The sequence below is a fragment of the Pseudopipra pipra genome, chromosome 2, assembly GCF_036250125.1.
Source record: "Pseudopipra pipra isolate bDixPip1 chromosome 2, bDixPip1.hap1, whole genome shotgun sequence".
NCBI classification, from domain to species: Eukaryota; Metazoa; Chordata; class Aves; order Passeriformes; family Pipridae; genus Pseudopipra; species Pseudopipra pipra.
This window is the reverse complement of record NC_087550.1, coordinates 40,028,715-40,053,508: the sequence shown is the minus strand read 5'-3', so window position 1 is coordinate 40,053,508 and position 24,794 is coordinate 40,028,715. Positions and strand designations below refer to the sequence as shown.

At 37.6% G+C, this 24,794-nt stretch overlaps 1 protein-coding gene across 7 annotated transcripts in view; it reads right to left on the bottom strand.

Moving 5' to 3' along the window:
* The window catches only part of CNTN5 (contactin 5), a 605,150-nt gene extending 583,681 nt beyond the window's left edge, over positions 1 to 21,469 (bottom strand). For 3 of the 7 annotated variants that reach the window (XM_064645133.1, XM_064645136.1, XM_064645134.1), the window contains exon 1: positions 20,541 to 20,930. The gene's annotated coding sequence lies outside the window, so the exon portion shown is untranslated. Of the gene's footprint in view, positions 1 to 20,540; positions 20,931 to 21,049; positions 21,174 to 21,295 lie in introns of those variants that run through there. The other 4 variants (XM_064645135.1, XM_064645137.1, XM_064645131.1 and 1 more) reach the window with 3 other exon arrangements.
* Between the last annotated feature and the right edge of the window lie 3,325 nt (positions 21,470 to 24,794).

The window sequence follows — 24,794 nt, the reverse complement described above, 5'->3', positions numbered from 1 at the left end:
TTCCTGTCTCTCAGTTTCTTATTTTTATTGCTACTTCTTGATTACAAATGTTGTTTTGTTGAACTTCCAAGGGTCTACTGGTTTAAGTTCAGCAATCTCCCTGCTACAAACTTCCTTTCAAGTAGTTGTAGAGAGAGGAATTTTCTCCCCTCAGCTTTCTTTTCTTCAGACTAAATACCCCCAGCTCCCTCAGCTGCTCCTCATCAGTCTTGTGCTCCAGTCCCTTCCCCAGCTCTGTTGCCGTTCTCTGGACACGCTCCAGCACCTCAGTGCCTTTCTTGTAGTGAGGGGCTGAAAACCAAACACAGGATTCGAGATGTGGCCTCACCAGTGCTGAGTACAGGGGGACAATCAATAACCCTGGTCCTGCTGGTCACACTGTTTCTGATACAGGCCAGGATGCCATTGGCCTTCTAGGCAACCTGGGCACACTGCTGGCTCATGTTCAGCTGCTGTTAGCCAGCACCCCCAGGTCCTTTTCTGCTGACTTGCTTTCCAGCCACTCTGCCCCCAGACTGTAATGCTGCCAGGGGATGTTGTGATCCAAGTGCACAACCCACCACTTGATGTTGTTGAACCTCATAAAATTTACCTCGTCCCATCAATCCACTCTGTCCAGGTCCCTCTGCAGAGCCTTCCTGTCCATCAGCAGATTGACATCCCTGTCCAACACGGTGTCATTTGCAAACTGAGAGTGTATTTGATCCCCCCATTCAAGTTATCAATAAGATATTAAATAGGACTGACCTCAATAATTAACCCTGAGAAACACCACTTGTGACTGACCACCACTGAATGGAACTCCATTCACCACCACTCTAAGGGCCTGGCTGTCCAGCTGTTTTTTTACCTAACAAAGAGTACATCCAAGCCATTAACAGACAGGAGGACACTGTGGGAACTGGTGTCAAAGGCTTTACCAATGTCCAGGTAGACTACATCCAGAACCTTTCCTTCATCCACTAAGTAGGTCACCTTGTCATAAGAGGAGATCAGGTCAGTGAAGCAAGACCTGCCTTTCATAAACTCACACTGGCTGGGCCAGTTGTCCTGCACAGGCCATGTGATTGTACTCAAGATGATCTTCTGTGACCTTCCCCAGAATCGAGATCAGACTGACAGGGCTATAGTTCTTCAAACCCTCTTTCTGCCATTCTTGCAGATGGGTGTCGTATTGGCTAGCCTGAAGTCACCTGGGACCTCCCCGATTAGCCTGGGCTGTTGGTAAACGATCTGTTATGCAAGTATAAATTCCACTCTTAATTAATTAATAATTAACCTGAAGTATGAGGTCCCTCTAAATGTGGAGTCAAACAAGTGGGCTGATGGAGATAGCTGCAAAGTACATACAGATGCTAGTGTTTACTATATATATATATATATATATATATATATACACTATATAAAGGGAAACACCAATAGAAAAAAGATGTACATAAAACATCTAGAATGGACTGCATTCTTTGCAAATTACTACAGCTGTTGTGGTGAAATACCAAAACCAACACAGTGATTGCCTACATTTGGTTAAGTATTTCCTAGATCCTCACCAGCATAACTGACCAGTAGCTTTCCTTCAGTATCTTTCCTGCTTATACTTTTAGAAATAAAATTTAGACGAAGGACACATGCTGGGACATAGCATCCCCTCTCAAGCTGTAGGTCAAATTAAAAACTGTAATAAAGATGTAATAAATTAAGTTACATTTTCAGAAGTGCATTATTTTGTGCTGTATCAGCTAACCCTATTAAAACATAAAACAGAAAGACATCATCTGCCACTGTGACAAGACAAACGAAGCCGCGGGCAGCTTAGCCTTTCTGAAAGCCAGTCCACTTATATTCAGTATCTGAGTTTGGTTTTTGGAGCCTAGATACACATTCTTACCAAATATCCTTAAACCTTTCAGAATTCTGATTTTCTTTGATAAAGTAATTCCAAATAAATTTAATTTAAAAATACATGCCTCCCGTTTATTCCAACAATTTATATAATTTGCCTTAATGTTACCACATGATTTATAACAAATGGATATTATTATCTTGTTTGCTGTCCTTCCCTACAATAATTGCGCAAAGAGTGGTGCCATGTCCCATGATCTGCCTAGATTTGATGATGTCAATGATGAAGCTAAATTTTAGAAACCACTTACCTAAGACAAAGTCATATGCAAACAAGCCTTCTGTCACTCCTTAGGCCTCTTACCTTTTCCCACAGCTCTCTGACAGCATCTTTATCAGAGGTTCACCTCCCACTTTCCTGGCCTGTCCAAGTTCCTTCTTCCCTTCCACCCAACATTTCACTATGCGCACGCACATTTAAGAAAAAGGCCTTTAGCTTTGATTCAAAGGTAGGGGTCTTGCAATTTTGCCTCCTTCCATGAAAGATAATGCCATTCATTTCTGAGCAAAAGGTCGAGGGGAATGTTCTCACACTGATGTGAAGAAAGACTAGATCACCCAAATCAAATAGTATTAGTGAATAACTCAGTATATCTCATATTTTAAGAGTCATTTATTACTGCTACTCCTGTTGATCATCCTTCTCCTTAATCTAAAACTGGAAGTTTATCTGCAGTCCAATTCATTTACTGTGGAATTGGTGCATAGTGAATTGTCCAACACCTCATAAAAATAATGTTACATCCAGCAAGATGTGGTGTTTTATGCCAGTCCAACATCTGGCAGTGTTTCCATTGATTTATAGTATTTTTTTTTTAGCATTCAGCAATGGCAGAGAGAATGCTAAAGTAGAGTATTCGCAAATTAAATAGAAAAACCTAAGGAACACTCATCTTCTCTTGAAACATTCTTGTGTGCATAGAAATGAAAATCTGCATGAATTCATATTCAATAGAAGCAACTGGGCAGAGGATACTATCCCTACATGAATTTTACAGCTTTCAGACACTTCAGACACAGACATTTCCATTTTAGTAAAACTGCTTTGTAGACAATGCACAGTGTTTGATTCTTACTAGAACACCTGCTTCATAATACGCAATCTTGACATTAGAAAAATAATTAAAATATAATAAATTCTGTGTAATGCAACATTTAGTGCTAAAGAGCAGCTATTGAATGACACTTCCAGTGAATGGAGCCAGAATGTCTGGTCATTAGATGATAGCAGCAATACTTTAGGTAGTAAACAGATGTCAAATGAATTCATCAATACAAATAAAAATCTGCTTAACAGGATCTAAACTCAATCTTTTAAAGTATCAGTAATTTAATTATGCTTTCCATACACAAAGAACAAACTTATATTTTTTACTTGAAATGACCTTTCATTTGGAGTGTTAAAAGAGCAAAGCAGGGAAGGAGGAGGAAAACAAACGTTCAGGAAAGTCTCAAAAAAAAAAATGCAGTTCATCCTTCCTTTGTGATGAGCCGCAGAACCTTTCCATAACACATTTGCCATCATCTCCTGGACCACCATTACACAGAAAATGGCACTGCTACAATGACATCCAGTAAAAACACACACACTACCCGTTTCCTTGTTGATAGTGCTCATAAGAAAATATTGGATGGCATAAACTACTATATAGCTACAACTGAAAGAACATAATGTAATTAGATTACTCCGTCGCCTTGTCCATGTTATTGCTTTTTTTCCACTCTCATCCTTCCTATTCAAATAATGTCTTTCCAGAAATTAAAATAGAATGAAAGCTCATGGGTTTGTTTGAATCTGCATAATACCATTCCAGATGCTCTGCTTTATCTTTAGCTCTCAATAATAATTAGGGAAAACAGAGTATTGAATTCGGAGGCCCAAATTTCTAAGAAGAATAGAGAGTCCTGGATTACACAGAATAGAATTCAACAGAATTCAGATCATGTAGTCTGAAATACCAGATACAATTCCTTGCATTTCTGTCATAAAAGAATGCCATCTAAACCTTTTGTCTTCTCACAGTAATTCTCCTAACATATTTTCAAGTCTGTTTGGGTTTTTAACTATGGTGATGGCTTTCCTCAACATGCTTCCTGATGTAGAATCCTACAGGAGGAATAAAATTGTTATCTCTGTAAAAATTAAATTTTCTACCCACTTCTCCTGTAATTTTCTCTGGATTATCCAACAAATATCCTTATTTTTCATGCTCTTTGAGGTGATTTGTACTCTTTGAGGAAAAATATCTACATAGTGACCAATTTTGCCTTATCCTTTCACAGAACAAGGAGGGTTTTTGTCTTGGCCCTCCAATACTCTCAGTGTGAATAGTCAGAAACTTGCCTAGATAAAATTATGCAGATATTTTCCCCCCTTTTTTCCCTCTGCCCTCTGCACTCACCTAGTATTCTCTTGCTATAATAATATATTGTCCTACTTCTCTCCATTTAATACATTTTTAATAGTTTCATCAGGTATAGTCAAATAATTCTTGATGTCAAGTCTATCAGTGTTGCTTTTCATTAATGTAATAAAATTCTCTTTGGCTCTTCTATAATTATGCTTCTGCCTTATTTTTCTCTACCACTCTTGAGACAATTTAAATATCACCTGCATGATCCATTTTGTAATTTACATTTTCTTGAGGTTGGACTGGATGACAGACTGTGGTCTCTTCTAACCTTACCATTATATGATTCTGTGATTTTTTAATATTGTTAAGTAAGATCATGTGTATGTAAGATCATGTGTACTTTATTACTTTGAGCTTCCTAATGTAGTTAGCGTTTATTGTGAAATTCTAAACAAATTGCTGACTATTTAAGAGGGGATAGACTGTAACTAAAACGGGATGCTTCTACCTGTAGATTTTCAGTTATGCCTGTGCTACTTACAATCACACTTTACAACACAGTGTAAGCAGGCTGGCTAGAGATGAGGTGATCTTCAAGAGGCTAATTTGTTAGAGATATGAATTGCAGTTCACATCTTTCTGTATTAGTTCTAAAGTGAATGAAACAGGACTCAGAGATAAACTAAATCAAACTGGGTTAAACCATAGAAACATTAGGTTCAGGCTGGAGTGTTTGGATCTACTGCTGGCTCTTTCATTATTTTCTGTCTAGTGGATGCATTCCTGGCAGCAGAATTGAGGACTCCTTCTCAGTGATTCAACTAATATCAGCAATGAAGCAGCATTCTCCAGCATGTTCTTCATTCAGCAACAAGCAGCTAATTCCTTTCTGCACGATCAGGGAGCACTAACTATGCTATGGCAACGTACAGTGTGCATTTGTATCTTCCCTGGCTCCTCACAAAACTAAGCCCATAACTCAAACTTGGGGAGTAGCTTTAACCACAGAGAGTCCAGTAATGAAATTTATCTTCTTGCATTTTAACAGAATGAGCGTTACACTTTTATTTTAAAAACATAACTTTCTAAAGAAGTGGTTTGATGACATGTGTTGTGAATGACCATATCAAACTGTGGTGGCCTCAGTGAGATATAGGGCTTGTCCTTGTCATCATTCCTTGCCTTTGCCATGCTCTAGGCATCTGCATGCTGAACATACAGATTTTGGTTGGCTTCTTTCTGCTGCCTAACTCTTCTCCTGTTCTATACAGTAAGTCTCAGAAAAGGTTTCAAGATCCAGCTGAAAGTGCTGATAATGATATATGATACTTTAGTAACCCTACTAATTAGCCTATTCTTCCATAGGTTCATGTTCCAGTGTAGATAATATAGAGCATGATAGGAAAAATAGTAAAATAAAAAGAGGCTCAGTGTGCTACTTCATCATACTTATAGCTGGACTTTCTCTGCAGTAATTATCCTCTGAATTTTCAAATCAATTTTTAATTTTTACCTATAGTATGAATCAAAAAAAAACAGTAATACTTTTAAAGTTGCAACTATGCTATGCTGTCCTATTTTTTTTAATTTCTGTTGATTTCTGAAATTACTATGATGGGAGAGTGAAGGATGTGCTAACGAAACTCTCAATCACATTTTAGTGTATACAGCCAACAGCTGGCACACTGGTATTGACTGAGGTTTGCATTGCTTTTCATATTGCCAGAAATATTAATATTACTGAATATTTAATATTTGAATATTAAAGCTAAGGCTTAGACAGATTCTCTTCCTCCTGCGACTGGGTCCAGACTTGCTGAGATTTGGAAAATGGACAAAATGCCCACAGTTTTAGAATGCTCCACATGCAATTACTACAGTTTCTCTGCATGGCTCTTGTTGACATGTGGCCTTAACTATTCACAACTCGTGGCCTATGCTGGATGATTCAGAAATGTCCCTATTACACATCATTGAAATTAATTGCTGTATGCAGGAGAAGTGCTCAGGGGTGTGAACATATGCCTGTGTGTGTAAATAAATTCCTTCCCGACCCCTGTAGTGATGTAGTGACCCTATACCTGATGCTATGAAGCAGGAAATCCAATTAGTATGAATAACTAACAATGTTAGTATTGGTCATAAAATTATCCAGCTCTTTCAAAAATCAGATCTATGAATTATGTGACTATACTCCTCAGGCTGACTTCATGCTGTATGAGGAAGTGCTTCCTTTAATTTGTTTCAGCTCTGCCTGCATTATGTAGGTGGCATTTAGGTGTGAGAGAAGGTTGAGGCAAAGGGGTAATTTTCCTTCTAAAGTGTCTGGGAATGTGAGCTCAGGTAAACTCCTACAAGTGCATAGGTCTTTCATGTACACTATGTGGCATTTCCTAAGTCAAAGCAAAACAACAATCACCACCAGCAACAATATCTGTTTTCCAAATGTGTCCTAAAATGAAATGTCAACACTTTGATGAACAACTTCTGTAGCAAAACAGCATGTATGAGACCAAATGGCAACAGATCACTGTTTACACAAAAAATGAGCATAATGAAACAAAATTACTCTGAACAGCAAAATTCCATGCTATTAAAAAAAAAAGGTCCCCATTACAGCCAATAGCAAATCACAGCATCTTTTAAAACTTTGAGCATATGCAGATTCATCATCTTGACAAATGAAGCAGATGAGAGTTAGCAAAGATCATTAGTATTTACTGTGCTGTGAATTCGTCTCATAAAACTTCAGTTCCAAGGGGAAAACTCACTCACAGACCCAGAGTGGACAGGCTGCAAACCACGGAGATTTCAATGGCAAGTCCAGAGCTCTGGAATACCTTCTTTCTCTGACTGGAGAGATATTTTATCTCTACTAAAATAAATTCTTTCTCCCCAGTTCAGTACCATGGTAATATGAGGCTTAACATGATTTACTTCAATTTTCCCATAAATATCCTCTGAACATTAACTTCCATAAATGTATTTGAGGACACAGGTCCTTGAGGACGCCTGCACAAGCTGCTTTATTTGTATTTGGAGAGCAAAAAAAAAATGTTATATTTGTGAATTTCCCCATGTTGCTAGTAAACTACACAAGCTTAATGGTGCAGTAAAAAACATATTAATCAAAAGTTATTGGTCAGTCTTTCTTACTGAGTACAGTAAGACGTATCTCACAAATCACAGGTGACAATCACAATTCACAATCTTCTGAATGTTACTTGAAATTCTGAAAAAAACATTGTCTTTCCCTGCAGACTCATACATACATACATTTGAAATAACTGTTTGGGATACAAGTGCATTGGGCCTAGCCATTTTGTGTAGTTAAATATCCCTTTTCCCTCTTCTTGGTTCACACCTCATCTAGTACAGGCTCTGCAAACTGCACAAATATTGCAAATTGCTATTCCAAAAGATGTGCACCTTATCTGCTACAAAAACCTGTTACCTTTTTTCTTAGTCAGCCATGAACATTAAGTATCATACAAGAAATCTGCTTATTCTTGTTTCATGGATTTTATTACCTTGGCAACTAAGTGATCTGTTCAAACTGCTCTTTGCTGTTAGTTTTAGAGTTTTCTGTGTCACAGAAAAAACCATGAAGAGAGGATGAATAGGTAACTGACTTCCCTTATGCTTGCATCAGTTTCTACAGATGGGAGAATAGATACAGTGTGAAAATGAAGTCCTTGGTTGCTCAGAACCAGTGGTAGTTAATAGATTAGCTGGATTGAAAATAGATTTTTCTGTTTTATGACAATGACTAGCAAAATCCCAGTTGGGAATGGAATTTTTTTTTAATATATCAAAAGAATATTTTTAGTCTGGAGAAGAGAAACTGTGAAGGAAACAAATATTTGAACAAAATGAAATGTTCTTCTTTTCACATCCATCTTTGGATTTTCATTAACAAATAAGCACCCAAATGCTGTCATCAAAGCTTATTATAAATAAAGAAAAAGTAGACCCACTTCATAAGGGAGTCCTGTAAGACTCACTTTTTCTCAGGTGACTGTGACGTTTTGTTGATTGTTTCCAAAGGAGAAAAAAAAAAAACAGTGACAGTGACATGGACATATAATGTTTCAGTAATGTTGCACTGGTGTCAGTGACAGGTAAAAAGTCTCCCAACTCAGCACGAGGATGAGATGGAGCCAGTTTCCCATATGCACGATCTGTGCCCCATCAAACCTCCCTCCACTCCACAGCACACTTCCAGGAAACTTCCCCTATTCAAATGGCAAGGGACTTGCAGCACCGTCTTTAAAATGTTGAAGGCAGCATGCTCTACTGAAAAATACAACCAAAGCTTGAACTTTCAATAGAAAACAACCATACACAAATGGCACACCAGGGAGCCGTATTAAACACCGTGCAGTGGTTTTTGTACCAAACATAACAGGTTAGCAACTATTTTTGTGAGTTTTCTGTCAATCCTGTAAATTCAGTATGAAATGTGAAAAACGGGCAAGGCTCTTTTCTAAGTGTGATCATGATTAATAAAAGAGTTGGAGGGGAAAACTGTTGTGTGTTACAGCTCAGAAGCCTCATTGTAGGCTGCAGTAATAGAACTAATTCATGGATGTGGGCACAGTAAGAAATGCCCTTGTGGACATTTTTTTGAGTTGTGCATCAGCCAGAAAATAATGTTATTCCCTAGCCTCACATGGCACTGGCTGCATCTTCATCTAGTCTCCAGAAAAAAACAAATGGAAACATGTTTTTCTGAATATTTTATACTGTTGAAAGTGAACTACATTTGACTGAATCAAACAGCTTGTTTAAAATTTTTATGATGTGTTTATCAGATATTCAATGTTTTTGGAATTTTGAAAATAAAAAAGAAAAAACCCAATAGAAAAGAAATATTGGGGTTTACAAGACATAATCTACAAAAATAAACACATTTTTAAGGTTAAGGAGTATGGTTTTGAATGTTTCTGATGGAAATAAAACATGGCTATTTCTTTCTTAAATGTATTGTTCAGAACTTCACCTAAGATTAACTAAATTGAAGTAAAGGTTGGTAAAGTGTATGCTTAATTTAAGATTGTGTATAAAGTTGCTCAGAACATGTGTACATGGGTCCTGAAGTTAAAACTACAATCATTGCTGGTTTTGGCACGTTCAACACCTCAGCTTTGACTACTTTGCGGGCACACTCTCGGTCTTCTCTTCCTTAGACCATCAGTATTCATGAGAAAAGCAAGTAAATTTGACTAAGAGGGATATCCTTTTATTTTTCTTGCCCTGAATATACAAAGAAATAAGTCACCACCTGAAATTCAAATGTATGAGATACTTGTCTCCTGTAAGATCTCGTATCAATATTCAGTCACTGAGCTCCATTAAACAACTTTCTATCCACTCCCACTCTTCTCTCACGTTTTTACCGTTTGTTTTCTGACAGCTTCTACATTTTCATACCCTCCTTTTTAACATTCATTTTAGGTCTTCTTCTATTTCCTGCAGCCCTTGCTGGCTGGAAGCAGTTACAGGAGCCAACCTTTTCTTACAACTCAGCTTTCTTGCTCGGACTGTAGTTGTAACCTGGCACTTTGCATGAATTAATTGATCATTCGGATCAAAACATTAAATACTTAAAGTGGCACCACACCATTCATAAAGTGAAACATAAAATGTTGTTTACTGTCTGCTAATTATTTTAGTTCAAGCAGGCAGACTCAACCACCTATATTATTAAGTAAGCCTATAAAAATGAGCTAGGGACAGGAAATATTCTTCTTGCTGGTAACAGTGCTAAAGATTAAGCTGCAATTCTCATTAACTATATTATAACATGAAAATATTTTTCTCCAAATTGTGTCAATACAAAGCTAAATGAATCATATTAGACCATGTTTCCAAATGGTTTGGATAGAAGCTTACTAGTTGTGAAATCTCAGATGTTAATCCTTTTAGGAGGTAAAACTAATGTTACTAATTTACTGGTGTTTGTGGCTATCTGTGCCCTCAAGTAGCAAAGACTTGCGTTCTCTAAAACAACGTACTTTAACACAAATTAGTTTGAAGCTTATCTTAAAGGAAAATGGATGATTTCCCCATTGGCCATACAACATCAATATATAATAATCCACATAAAACTTTTACCAGTGATCTATTTCTTACAATTATATATTTGCTATAGGAACATTATATAGGAACATCACCACTGGGTTTTGTGATCAGGAACACTGTAATGTGATGGAAACAACAATAAAAATTCACAATCATGCTGAAAAGAACTGTGAGAAAACCCATAAGAATTATATGTTTTGATATAAAGTTTGATAGTTTCATTACATAACCTAAAGCAACACAAGATTCCTGAGCTGGTATTTTCAATGACCTGAAACTCTGTTCCATTCTGTCAAAAGTTTCACACAGTGGTCGAGTGCTGATTTGCAGTTTTGGACCAGAAACACTCAAAATTCTCATTTTTGTTAGACACAGGGGGACAGATCTAAAGGGAGTGGGCGAGACTAGTTATAGCATGCAAAGAGGTGGGATAGATGTAAGTGCACATGTCTGTGAACTGCAACTTTTGAATGTTGCAGAATATAAAGCCTACTACTCTGTTGTGTGTCTCCACAGGACTCTGGAGCCTAATTATAGAGTTGTATGAAAAAGTTCTGCTTGTCAGCAGAACTGGCAGGAGGGGAAAAAAAATCACATTTTTTGCACATTCACAGAAGAATAAAATATTTAGGCAGAAAACCATCATTGCTGCAGATGGACACTTATAGAACAAAAATGGGTAATTTTTGCGCAGCTCTGCTTGTTGCTAACATAGCCAGAATATATTTTGTAGTGGATCTAAAATCCAACCCAGAATTCGTCAGTCACAACCAGTGGCAAAATATGCTTCATAGGGGAGTAGAGGTTGAGGATAGCAGGAAAATTCAAGGTGGGGCAGCCATCCTAAAAAGAGCAGGCAGGATCCCACCAAATTTAGTGTTGCTGCACTTGCTTATGCCAGCAGAGACTTTGGCTCTGGATGGTTTTTAGTCCTTATGAGTAAAGATTAGCCACAAAACCCTGATCACAATTATAAAAAGGCAAAAAGCAAGGATGTGACCCTAGCGTGGCAATAAGAAAAGAGAACTAGAAGAGGTGTGAGAGATATGCACAAGCCATTAAGGAAAACAGGAGTAACCAGGTGCTAGTGGTCAATGGACTTCAACTGCTTACTTTCATTAAATTTAAAAGACAGAGTCTTTAAATGCATGCTTTGAGTAAGAAGTATGCCTGTAAAAATCTATTCTATACCCAGAACATATCATAAGGGTAACTAAGGTATTTTTAGGACAAATATAACTTGACAGGATGGTAGGCACAATACCTGATTCCCAATGGTGCTCAGCTGACAGCTTCTACCCAGCATATCAAAAAAACTCAATAACCCAGAACAGTGTTTTGTGTATGTGCTATGTGACCTTCCGCAACCCTTATAGAGGGATTATCCATTTGCAGGTGCAGGTCTGTGACACAGAAGATGAATAATTTATGTGGGCTTTCCCCTTCTTCCTCTCAGTACTGAGCAGAGAAACGGGGATTCATCACTGCTTGGTCTTCACCATTTCTGTACTACCTGACTTGTGTTTGCAGCCACTCGGTGAAAAGCCTGGCTCTTAAACTCAATCTGTAGTGACCTGTGCTTTCTGCTTTGGATAAGTGTTTGTGTCTTACGCTTGTTAAATGCAATGTGAATTTTATATGAAAGTGCTTTTTTTCTTATTTCCTTTTTCTTTCTTTTCCCTCGGCATCATCTAATTTGGCAGTCCTTGGAGTGCTAGAAAGTCTCTTTAATGTATCTCGAGGCACAAGGACTCTGACTTTACTGCATTAACAGAATACATTTATTTGCTTCTTTTATATGTGGCTATGGGAACTGATGAATGGTTGTGTTTTCAATACTCCCCTTATCTCCTTCTTCTTTGTCTGACATTAGCAATAAAATACAAATTCCAGAAACGGCAAACCAAGCATCCAAATTAAGAAAACTAATTTCATGACAGTTAACATGTGGGAAAATCTCAGGTGATGAAGAAATCCAAGGAAATACAAAAGAAAATGGTAACAACATAGGCTACACTAAGAGGAAATAATTATAGCTAAAGACAGCAAATCCACTAATATTTTTATACACTAGTAACTAATAAATTCAAAATAAAAATTAGTAGAAAGCATTAAAAATCTCCTGCAATAGAATCTTCTCTCCATAACCTATCAAAGCTTCTACTGAATGAACTGGTAGGCTGTTTTCTTAAACAAGGAAAAATTATTTCTTTCTATATCTCTGAGGTGCCTTAATCTGTCCTATATTATAAAGAAGTAAAACAATTCTATGTTTAGTGTCCGTGATCCTGGAAGTTAATTTTATTTGGTTTAATTTTTATTTTTAATTTGATGGATGGACTTTTTCTCAGCCAATTCAAAGAACAAGATTAGGTCAAATAAAAGGTAAACTTTTGTATTTGCTTTGCTCTTACCTCATCGCAATACTAAAATAAACCCAGAAATAATAACAAAAAGTCCAAAATCACTGACTTGTATATAGCTATTTACAGTCTGTTTCTTCCACTGTAAAATATTCCAGATCCTATTATACCCTCTACAGGTAGTTTTTAGATAAATTCTTGGGATCTCCTAAGCTTCTTGGTTACTCTACTGTAGACTACAAGGAGTAAGCATGTCCATTACAGTTTCTGGAGAGGTTTCTCATAACCCCCATTCTTTAAGCCAATCCTCACAAAAAAGCCTGTTATTTTTTCTGAAATCTTAGATAACACATGAAACTAGCATGCAGTTGTTGAAAGAGAAATTATCTTCAGTAAACATTAAAAGTGTTCAGCTGACTGTATTTTCTTATATATCAGCTTTTACTATATGCAGAATATCACATATGAAACTACTAATCATTTTCTGTTGAAGCAAAATAACAAAAAACTATGATACTTTCCTTTTTCTCTCGTACCTTATTCTTGTTTACAAATCCTATAATCCTGTATAATCATGCCCATATTGTTTATAATTTTAACATATTTTTGTAAGCTTTGAAAGAAATCCTTAGCAAATACCTTTATATTCCTTTTACAACTACAGTCATATTGTTTCCAAAGAAGTATTTTGAAAAGATTGACAGAGAAAGAATCTTCATAGGAATTTATGGATAGTTAATGAAAACTTACAGAGATAACAGAAATTAAGTAATGACCCTTTTAAGTGTAGAATCTTTAGTACTCCTATACACTTAAGGCTTCCCAATTTACTCAATCTATATTTATTTTCTAGGAATGGGCTTTGGTTTTTTGCATGATTTGATCAATCTGTCTAACTGTCTTGCTTTTACTTTGCAGAAAATATGCAAGAATTTAATTCAAATTCAACTGAATTACGCTGCTTTGATGCTGCTTATTTTCTCCAGTTGTTGATTAATATGCCCCTTGTGCAAACATCTCTCTCCTACCTGATGCTTTCAGTAATATCTCAATTCGTTGCTGATGACATTCAAATTTCCTCCAGAGATGTCTTTTGAAGTCACAAACAGAGGATTATGCCCATCAGTGAATGACTCAGGCACAAAGTGATTGATAAGGCAAATAAATACTTAGATCTTAGCAATCAGTCAATTGTGATATGCAAGAGGGAAAACAAGACTGTAGACATTTCAGCTCTATATCACCTTTTCCAAATTATCTCTGTATGCCGATGGTCCTCTTAATAAATTATCCTCCCTGGTTATCTGATCTGATCTAAGTTTTCAATTATGTCTCTTATCAAAATCATGTAACAAGGCAGTCTTCCTGAGTCTGAAGCTATTTCTATGTCCAAGAAATAGCTTCCAAAGTCCAGACAGAGAAAATACTACACAACTGGTTTTGAGTTGAGAAGATGTGCATACACATATCAGAGAGACTTTGTGACATCGGAGAAGTCATGGCTTTATTCCCACATTCCCTGAGCCGACTTTTATGTAAGTGGCAACAATACATGACATTGCAGGTGTTACAGGGGAGTAACATTTCGAGCATCTTGCACAGTATGAGACTGAGAAATCAAGACCTTGTATCACCTAAGATGTGCAAAAGTAAAAAAAAACAAAGAAAGAATAAGGCCATGGCACAAGGGTAATTTTTTTTTTTTAATTAATGATTTTTTGATTGACCAAAACAAATAAAAAATTTTAATAAAGAGAACTTATTTTCTAAAAGAATGTCTTGTGAAAGCCCATATACTTATTTTATTAAGATTTAATCTGTACAAGAATTTGGAAACCTGAAGAATAAGTCAATTTAGAAAAGACGTCTAAAAAATACACATTTCAGAAGTAATTGTGGACTGCTGGTAGAGTCTTCAGACAAATTTGCAAGACATTTTATAGCACGTATGTGTGATCATTACATATGTCATTGTGTTCCAGATCGTATCTTGGGCTTTTTTCTGGTGTAGGAGGTGATCTTGAAGAAATCTGTGCATGATCATGGTAGCATGGTTGTGAAACACAGATGTCTTCCCTCAGATATAAGCTTTTCAAAGGTCATAAATAACAGCAAAAAAAGGAATTTTTTGAGTGAAGCCATATGTTCTTTGATTCAGGGACCATTTCATGTTTGCCGTCACTAGTACAATGCAATCTTGATTTATGATTGTTATGCCTTCTGCCACGATGATGGTAAGATTTAGAAAGAAATAAAGGACCTTGCTCATAAAACAACAATAAAAAAATTTTCTATGACAATCAGAGACTAAATAATATTTAGTATGGACTTATGATGTGAATTGGACATCTGAGGCAACTGCATTTTAAAGTGGCATTTGCATTTTTTTAATATATGTAAATAGATGTACCTACAAGTTAACCAAAAATGAAATTCTACTATTTATATATGCAATTGGTAAACTGAACATCAAAGTAACCTAGGTAGTAGGTACAGAACTATATATGGTTTTATTCCAGTTTTGAAAGTGCAACCTTACATACAAAGTTTACTATCATTAATTTGGTCCAGAAAGTGGGCTGTAGAATAATATTCCAGGCAATGAATGCTTGTGGAAAAAATATTAGTGAGCATAGGAAAAACAGATTGAAGGGAATTTTAATTTGTTTCTATGTCCAGGACTTCAAATGAATTTCTGTGCTAGACATACTAAAATTCCTATATAGGAACAAGAGAGTTCATGAAATTTTCAGTATTTTCTATTCCATCCATTTCGTCTGTACATTTTGTCCCCTATGCAAGCCATCACAGGAATAAACATAAAGATAAATGAATAATCCCGATTACTTCACAGTAATATGAATTTGATAAAGCTGAATGACTCTATCAGACCAGCAGTGCTCAATGTCATACAAATGTTTCAGCATGTCCAGAGTAATTTTCTGGAGTGTCTAAAATATTTAACTTTTGGAAAATTTGCTCTGTGAGAACTATCTCAGAAGAAGAGGTAAAACATGCACTATGATTTTGTTGACTCATTTTGATGTGGTTTTGCTCATTACACCTCAACTCTATGTGGAGACCTGCAAATAACGAAGAGTAAATAGCATATAAAAGCTGTGGAGAAGCTAACAGGGATAATGGGTGATCTTTCAGAAAATATAATGCATATGTTCTTAAACAGGTAATAATTAATCACCTTTTCCAAGAGTAAATTTCTGTTAAGCTCCTTGCCATGTACTTTTGAGGCCATATTTGTGGGGAAAATATTGCAGCAGACACGTCTTCTAGATATGTCTCTTCATGGCTAAGCAAGAATTAAAACTTTTCAAGTTTAGTGCCTGAATGTCTTCTCAAAGTAATATTATGAGGAGGTTATGCTTTTACATTAGCTTCTTCTGATACTACGACCAAACAGTCTTTTTCATTTACCTGCCCATCTGTGTAGCCACTACTCTTGGTTGAGTGCTTTGCTATATCAGGTTGGTTACAATCTATAGCAGGAATGTTGCAGCCACAAGGCAGTGTCCCTCATGTACTTAATGAAGACTATAAAACTGATAAAAATAAAATGGGATTCATGAATTCTTGTAAAGTGATGTTATTTGGTAAAGGAAGACACCTAAAAGACTGGCCTGATACTGTGTCTGCATCAATTACAAAGTCATATATTTAGTCTTGATCAAAATAATTTGAAGGCTAGGAGTCCCACTGAATATATAGTAAATCTTTAACTATTAGAAGCAGAACGTTTCTCACTCACAAGGAGGCTGAAGCCACAGTCCTTGTATGTTGAGTGAAAAGTTGTTATCCTTTACCCCTCTCAGGAACTGCGATGATCAAAGTTTGTCTGTTTTTAGTTCCAGGAGCAGAAGGTTCCCCAACGATAACATCATGTTTTAACACCATTTACAATAAAACCTTTAAGAGCATACTGAAAAAGGAAATTCCTAAAAGAGATTTCTGATGGATGGAAAGAGTTTGATGTATTTTCTATTTCTAGGGATGGGAATGGAGAAGAGTTATCAATTTTTCCCAAGACTGACACGTAAGTTTGGTCCTGAAGGAGATGTAACGAGGTGAGCTATGATGTTTTAACTAGCACATGACAGCATGCATTACTCTGTCATTCTGACATAACCTCATGACTCTGTAAGCTTAGGAGCTAGTCTAAGTGGATGACTATATAGAATAAGTATGGGCATGTGTGATCAAGAACATCAGCTGTAACACGGATGGTAATTCTGATGTTTTATTGTATTCACAACATACAGAATTTGACATTGTATTTCCCTTATTACATATCCACTTGCAACACCTTAGAATTGATTTGTTGCCTTTATGAAGTACAGTGAATCATCCTGAATTTCCTTTTAGAAAGCAGCACATAAGCAAAGATTAGATTTTCTTAAGGTTCACACACTTTGCGATATTTTCATAAATCAGACAAGAAATTAATTGTAAACCAGAACAGATTACATTTCCTTCCATTAACCAGAAAATGTTACTGTTGCTTCCATTCCAGCTTACAAAGACACAAAATCATTGCTCTCATACATGTGTATAAACACATCTACACATACATACATGTACAGTATGAGACTTTTAAATCTTTAAGCAAAATAAGAACGTATTTATCTTACCAAGTTTTAACAATTTCATAATTTTTGAAAAGGCACCATCCCCTAATATAGTGTTATTGATCAAAATCACTCAGAAGATAAGAATCAATAGGGACTCCATCACTTCCAGAAAGAGTATTTTTCCCTTGTAAAGTGCTAAGAAGTTGGTAATCCAGGGTGTAACAGACTCTGAAAAAAGCATTAGAGAAGCCATGCACAGAAGGAGGAAAATAAATACTATAAAGCCCCTACTAATATAATATTAGCTAGCAAATGTCTATTTGACACTGATTCTCAGGAAATTAAGAATGCAGTATAAACTGCGATGGATTTCAGTTTAGCATTTTAGTGTACAAGACATTGTTCAAATGATTGAGGTTGTTCTGAAACTGATAGAAAGTGCAATGCAGAAGCAGTTAGCAGGAGCATATGGAGGGAGCAAACCAGCAGTGACAAATTACGCAGTGCATTCAGAGGAACTAAGATCTGTGTTGCAGGCTACATGTAGAAAAACAAAATCGTTCAGAAGAACTATTTTTGTTTCAATGCCACTGAACCAATCACCTCAGAGGGCTCAATGCCTTGGCATGTATATTCTTAACATATAATTTTCTATGATGCCTTTTGTAAAGACTTGCATTAATTATTTAAAATAAATATTCCTGTCATTAACCTGATCAGAAAACTTCCAGTCTGTTGAATCTGTTTAGTGGGACAGATTTTTCTATACTGCTAGCATATCAGATTTACCCTTTTCGAACATACCAGCTTTATAACAAGCAAGAAGGAAAACTGGATCTCAGACTGTCACTTAAAGCATCATACTTTTAACCTCCTCCTTCCATCCAGAGCTCTTTACCTTTACTGACACCCTCTGGTCCCTATGTCTAAGTCAGATTTGAATTCATTCCAGCATTCCTTAAAAATTTTACTTTCCAAATCAATATTTTGTGGAGCACAGAACTGGACATTTTCTGAAACTCCCATAAATCATATTACAGATTCCCCAATAGTTTACCATGTCAGCAACTTATTCAGGGGGCTCAAGCAAATTTGCCAGTCATGACCTTCCTGTATTAAATCTGTTCTTACAGTCCTCCAAGTTATGCATTTCTTAAAGTTGCCCTTTAATAGCAGAACTTTTAATCATACCTTTTATTTTAGCTGCTAGGATATTTTTCCCTAAGACCTGTTTTCAAAGCTCCTTTCTTTCAAATTTTCAGCTATAATTCAGCCAGTCAAGTTTTTTTAGTTTTCTGTTTTCATTCTTAGTACACTTGCCCTCATTATAAAATGAAATTAAGATCCCTACCCTGATATATTAACCTAGAATTCAAAGTAGGACCCTCAGCTTCATATTGACCAATAAAACTAAAATCTACATTCTTAATCTCCCAACTATCCATAGCTATCTTCACACTTTTATATCATGCTCTGCAAGTTCTGACTTTTTGCATGGGCATTTGCCTTGTAAGTATATGAAATGGAAGCGTTGCATGTTGAATAGTCCCCTTATAAGACTACCTAGCTGTTATCACCTCCAAGGATGCTTAACACTTTACTCTCCTTAATATATTTGTTGTCTTCCCAGACTTTGTTTTCTTAACCACTTCTCTTATACATTCCCATAGTTAAAAGTATATTGCCACCGAAGGCCTCTGTACATGAAACATTCCTCAGTTACTACAGTTCACATCTTAGTTTTCTGTCTTCCTTTTGGCATACCTCACACTAGTAAACAAGAGTTTTCCCCCACAACAAGAGAGAAAAAGGGGTTTTGAAACTTTGTAGCTAAGTGCTATAACAATTAAAGTATATTTATTAAATATACTTTTAGAAATTCTAAGAGATAATTTGATAGCTCTTTAAGGTAATGGCCCAATTATTGCTAATTCTTTCAATATCCACTGTAATAACATTAATCATGACAAACTGATTTTGTGTTAATATTGATTGCCACAAAGTACTTCTGAAGGAGTAGTACTATAATTCAGCAAGAATTAATTACACTTTTATTAATTAGAAAATATCATTCAAATTTTAATTATCAGGAATCCCTCCTTGGCTTTTGGCTAATAGTGAGTGTGTAATTTATATGTAGTTTCAAACTTCAGGGTCTCATCAAAAGCTCACTGAAGTCCAGAAGAATGCTGTAACTCCTCAGAAAAAAAACTGGCACCAGCTTCTTCATTTAAAAAAAAAAACAAAAAAAAACCCCAAAAAAACCCAAACCAAAACAACCTCCCCCAAAAAAAAGCAACAAAAAAAAGAAAATATGTCGTTTTAGTAAAATAGAACTTTTTAAATTAAAAAAATAACTTTGCAAAAACTTTGTTCAATTTCTGAAATATTGCAGAACATAGAAAACTTTAGTCCTCACATTACACTACCTTGTGTAACTTCTGTTGTATGAAGTTTCTGTGCTCAAGAGGAACGGAACTAAACATCTAAAGTACAGATACAGTAATGGATGATTTTTTTTCTCATATAAAAATCTTAAAAACAGTTCATGCTCTATGTTCCAATAACTCTAAGTTTGTCTTCTAGCCAGTTCATGGACATTCCACATAGTCTTATCAACTGTCCTCACATCAGAGAGGAAAAATCAGTGCATCTTTATGTAATTCCATCTCTTTTGCCTGTCAGCAAAGGAGAATGGTCCAGCCACTGTACTTTTCTAATTCTAGAGATAATTGTTTATCCCAAAGCCAAGTACCATTCCGAACTCCAAAACAGCACAACTTTAAGTGCATCTCTATAAATTTAATATGCTGGGTTATTTCCTGATTAAACGTCAAGCATTAGCATGGTAGCTCTCCCAGATATAAAAAAATAGTACATTGAAACAGGCATTTCTTCTCTGGAGTATGTATTTTTTTCTAAAAGCCTCACATCTCTCTTCACAACTCATTCACTGCAGTAGTTTGCTTCGCTAGTTAAAGGATAGGAAGCATACAGCAGACCACAGTAATTTCTGCTTCAACTTTTCTGCTCAATTATGACAACAATTTCAACGTAAGATTCAAAACAAAAAAAAACCAAAACACATAAGCCTGTAGTAGGAGCCCAAAACCGGGATCTCTCACCACTGCCGGCTTCACAGCAGACTGCTCACAGAGATGCCGCGATGGATATTGCAACGAATAATCTGCACACACTCCAAAGTCTAACCAGGGAAATCAGTGCCTGGCTGGGGGAACGGCAGAGACACTTACCGCTGCTGTGGCACCGTCTCTCTCGCCCTGACTCTCAGTCTCTCTCTCCCATCCTTCTGACAGCCTCAAATATAGCAGTCCCTTATGGTGTTGAGCCTGGGGGAGTAGAGGATTGTAGAGTTGGGTTTTTTCCTTTTTCTTTTCTGTTTTTTTGTTGTTTTCTTTTTTAAACCATCCAGAGGTAGTTCTCCAAACCCGACTGCCTCTTCTCGCCTCTCTCACTGATGGAGAGCCCCAGGTGAAGGCATCCGCTTCAGCAGCTCCCGCGAGCCCCTCCCGGCCCCGCCGTGCCCCCTCCCGGCGGGGGGATCAAGGCGCCTCCCCCGGCTGCTCCCGGGGGTGCGGCGGAGGCTCTGCCCGCCCCTACCCAGACGCGTGTGGATGTATAGATGATGTCGATGTGTGTTCATGCGAATGCCATCTCACACTGCCGCCCGCCGCTCGCCCCTACCCCTAAGCGCGCAAGCACCCCCCCGCCCCTTCCTCCTCCTCCTCCTGCTCCTCTCCACCTTTCTCCCTGATTTTCTCCTCTTCACTTCTCTGCCCCGGAGCATGAAGGCAAGAGGGTCAGTTGGGGAGTGCTGTCCCCTGATCTCCTGCTCCCCTAATCCAGACCACCAGTTTTTCCCATCCACCACTTTCTGACCCCATCCTCTCCTTATCCCCTTGTCCATCCTCCTTCCAGAAGATTGTTTATTAAAGATTTTTTTTTGTAATACATTTTATTCCCCTCCAGGGGTGATGATCCTCCCTACCCCCTCGCTCTGCAGCCGGAGCCAGGGAGCCAGGAGCCGCGGTTCCTGCCCGCACGGCACCGCGCGATCTCCGTCTTTACACGGCGGCTGCTCTGGCTGGAGGCACACCCGGGGCAGCCAGCCCGAGGCCAGCAGCTGTAAACGCCGCGGCTCCGGCAGCCCCTTTGCTCCATGGTCCCTTCCCCATCATCCAGCGCTGTTAACCGCATCCCGCTCCAGCCCGTGGCAGCGCCCCGCCTCGCCCGGCCCCGGCGGTGCGCCCCGCGCTCCGCGCCCGCCCCCGCAGCGCCGCCCCCCGCAGCACCCGCCCGGCCGAGCCCCGGGGCTGGGCTGCTGGCGCCGCTCCTCCGCATCAGCCTTCCGCGTCTTCCTCGGCCGCTTCGCATCTAGCCATACACGGAGTGGGTTCCCACTCTGCCTCTCTCTAATGGCTGCCCTCAGGTTTCAAGCTGATTCTAATCCTTTTTTTTTTTCTTTCTGTCGCAATGGCAACTTTCTGCTTTAACATTTAATACTTTTCTGCCCTTCTGTGTTTTTTTTTTCCTTGCATTTTTCCCCCTTTGCGTTCCACAAGTAGTTAGATCGCTTTTTAACTTACACATTAACTGAGTAACTATTGTGTAGTTCCTATTCTCTGAGATTTTTCTTTGCTTCAGTGACTCCATTTCAACCGTGCATGCTTTCTGAACTTCTGTGGGGTACATATATGTGTGTATGTGCGTGTGCATTTTTCTGTACTAACTTGTCTTTGTACTTATTCATTTTTCCTATCCCAGGTACTTGCTGACTAGTTTTTAGAAACAGACCTTAATTTTTTTTAGATTAATGAAAAAGGATTCTGGATTAATTCTGGAATTTGCTGAGTGTTCTTACACAACTCCAGTCCTAAACTGGCAATACTAATAGAAGTTTTTCCTCTGTGTCTTTCACTTGTCTTTTATATTGAAGCCTCCAGCAAGATAGGATGTTAGTGATGAGAGTTCTATACACTTTTGTGGTCCTGTATACTATGTGGAAGTCTGTCAGAGGATTTACAGCTAGCAGTTTAATGAATTCTGCCCACTATTTTCAGTGAGGATGAGCTGAAAAAAAACTTAAATTCCTTTTTTACATTATTCTGAGATTGTAGATTTTTGTTCCTTCATCACCATTTCCCACTACCTTAACTATCACAGTGGAAGAGCGAGAATGAATCCATCATTAGAGATGGACTTTATCTGTATACACTATCCCATACAAACACAGAAGAAAATTGTGTCCACAACTGTAAATGAGTCTCCAGGCAATTTCTGTTGGGCAAGTAGTGTTGCAACTTGACATATCAAAGCTTCTCTTCATTGACTCAATTTGCAGAAAATTATCATCTGGTCATTATTTCCAATGTTACTAGGTTACAAGACAGCACTTAATCAGAAACCAGGAATAGTGACTGCATTAATTCTCATCTAATGAATAACTTATGAGGTTCCATTTCTCAATATTTCCAAAGTGAACATTAAAGCCAGAAGCATTTTTGCTAATAAATGTATTTTTTTGCATACTGTAGCTATTTATGACAATAGTGAGGAATTACTTATGAAGAGGTGACTTTCATTGTTTGCTTATTTTTACAGGTAGAGACAGAATTAAAAGAATGCAAATTTTTTTTAAGTCGTAAAGACTGGAGGTTATGGCCTTTATCTTCCTTTGTGAAGTTTATAGATCCGGGTTACTTTTAAAGACTACACTGAGGCCCCTGTGTTATACCCATTGGGTTACACACTATTTTTGCTTTTGGCTCATGTTCACCTGAGTTCATGTCAAAGTGCACATTTCTTTTGAATGACAGCTTTTAATGTTCAGTGCCTTCTTTTTAACTTCAGCAATATTTCTACAAGGAGATATTTGTACCTTTTCCTTTAATATAATTAGGAAGGCGCTGGATTTGTATGAGTGCCAGTTTTATCTTTCACAGATTTAAAATGGGTTAAAATTTCATTTGATTGTGTGTATACTTTGCAAGGTGAGTTCCTGCTTTACTCCACCATTGTAAGATTGTGATCTGTTTTATGCCATATATGTTCAATGTTTGATGCATAGACAGTGAATTATATTCACTCCTTTGCTACAGTACTATTATTGCTATGGACTTCAAGTCAACCTAGCTGCATTTTGCGTATCTGGTCTAGTTGTCTAACTGTCTCTGAATAAATGCCTTAATCTCTCTATCTCAGTGTCCCCACTGGACAAGCAAACAGATGCAGCACATCTGCAGAGTCTGAGTTGTTTCTGAGCTCCTCTGTTATTTGTTTTGCACTTCTTTCCTTTTCGTTCAATCTCTCCCCTTCTTTTAAGCAGAGTGTAATATATTCTTTGCCACATGCAGAGCGATCTGAGCAGTACCATTATTATTGGGATATTTCACTGCTCTTTCTTAACCAATTGCAGAATACAAGTAAAAGATAGGGAGTAAATTCTGAAGAAAATAGTTGGCTGCACAAATTTCTCCCCCTCACCTGTGTCTGCAACAGCACTGGGGGGAGTAGCTTTAGAGTATAATGAAACCTTCTCTTACTCTTCCCCTCCCATTTATGAGGAGTTTCTGGAGGTACCTGGAGAACAGTACTTGAAAACACTAACTTTTGAAAGGTATGCATTGGCCCTGTTTTAGTACACAGCTGTATAATTTTAGTGGCAACCACTATATTTTGTCCTCCCCTAGAACATCTGGATATACTCCTCATGGCTGTATAATTAGAGTTATAGGAAAATTTTGTAGCAGCATAAGCAGAATTATGTGTAAATGTGACACATAATTCTTCAGGCCTTTGGCAAACACCAGAAGATTCAGAGCCTACTATGAAAGCTTTCAGTTACAGCAGATAATTAACAAACTGGAGATGTTAACAATGCAAAGAAGTTGCTGCATTAAAAAAAAAAAAGCCTCTGGGGACTTAAGACTCCTAAATTTTCAGAAATGCAGACAGGTGACATCTGGTCCAACATAAAGACTGGGAGAAAATTAACCTATTTGAAAAAGTTTTGAAGCAGCGGAATGAAGCAGTGGAATGAATATCATAGATTTATAGCATGCCACAATGGTCTTTTAGATTCTGTAAGAGAAACTTGTAAACTGAATGTGGTTTTTCTCTGAACAATGATCTAAGTAAGAGAGGATGACAAAACTGTACTGTTCGTCAAGCACCTCAAGGATGATGAGGCCATTCTGTTACTTGGTGAATACCACCAGTAAATTTCCACTGCTGCCTGGTTGAAGAGAAAATGGGCTGGGTACTATATATTTTGATGTTTGCAGGTATAGGCAGTATGTTGCTACCAAAACAATGGTCATCGAAGAGCTAACTAGGAGTGCTGCGGTATTCAATTATTAAAAGAAGGGGACAGGCTGAGCTCTCCCTTGTCTCTGCAGAAGTCAGAGACAGTGGGAGAGACATAGAAAAGTGACAGATGTATCTTAACTTTATACCAAACCCATTTATACACTGACACTCCACTGAGT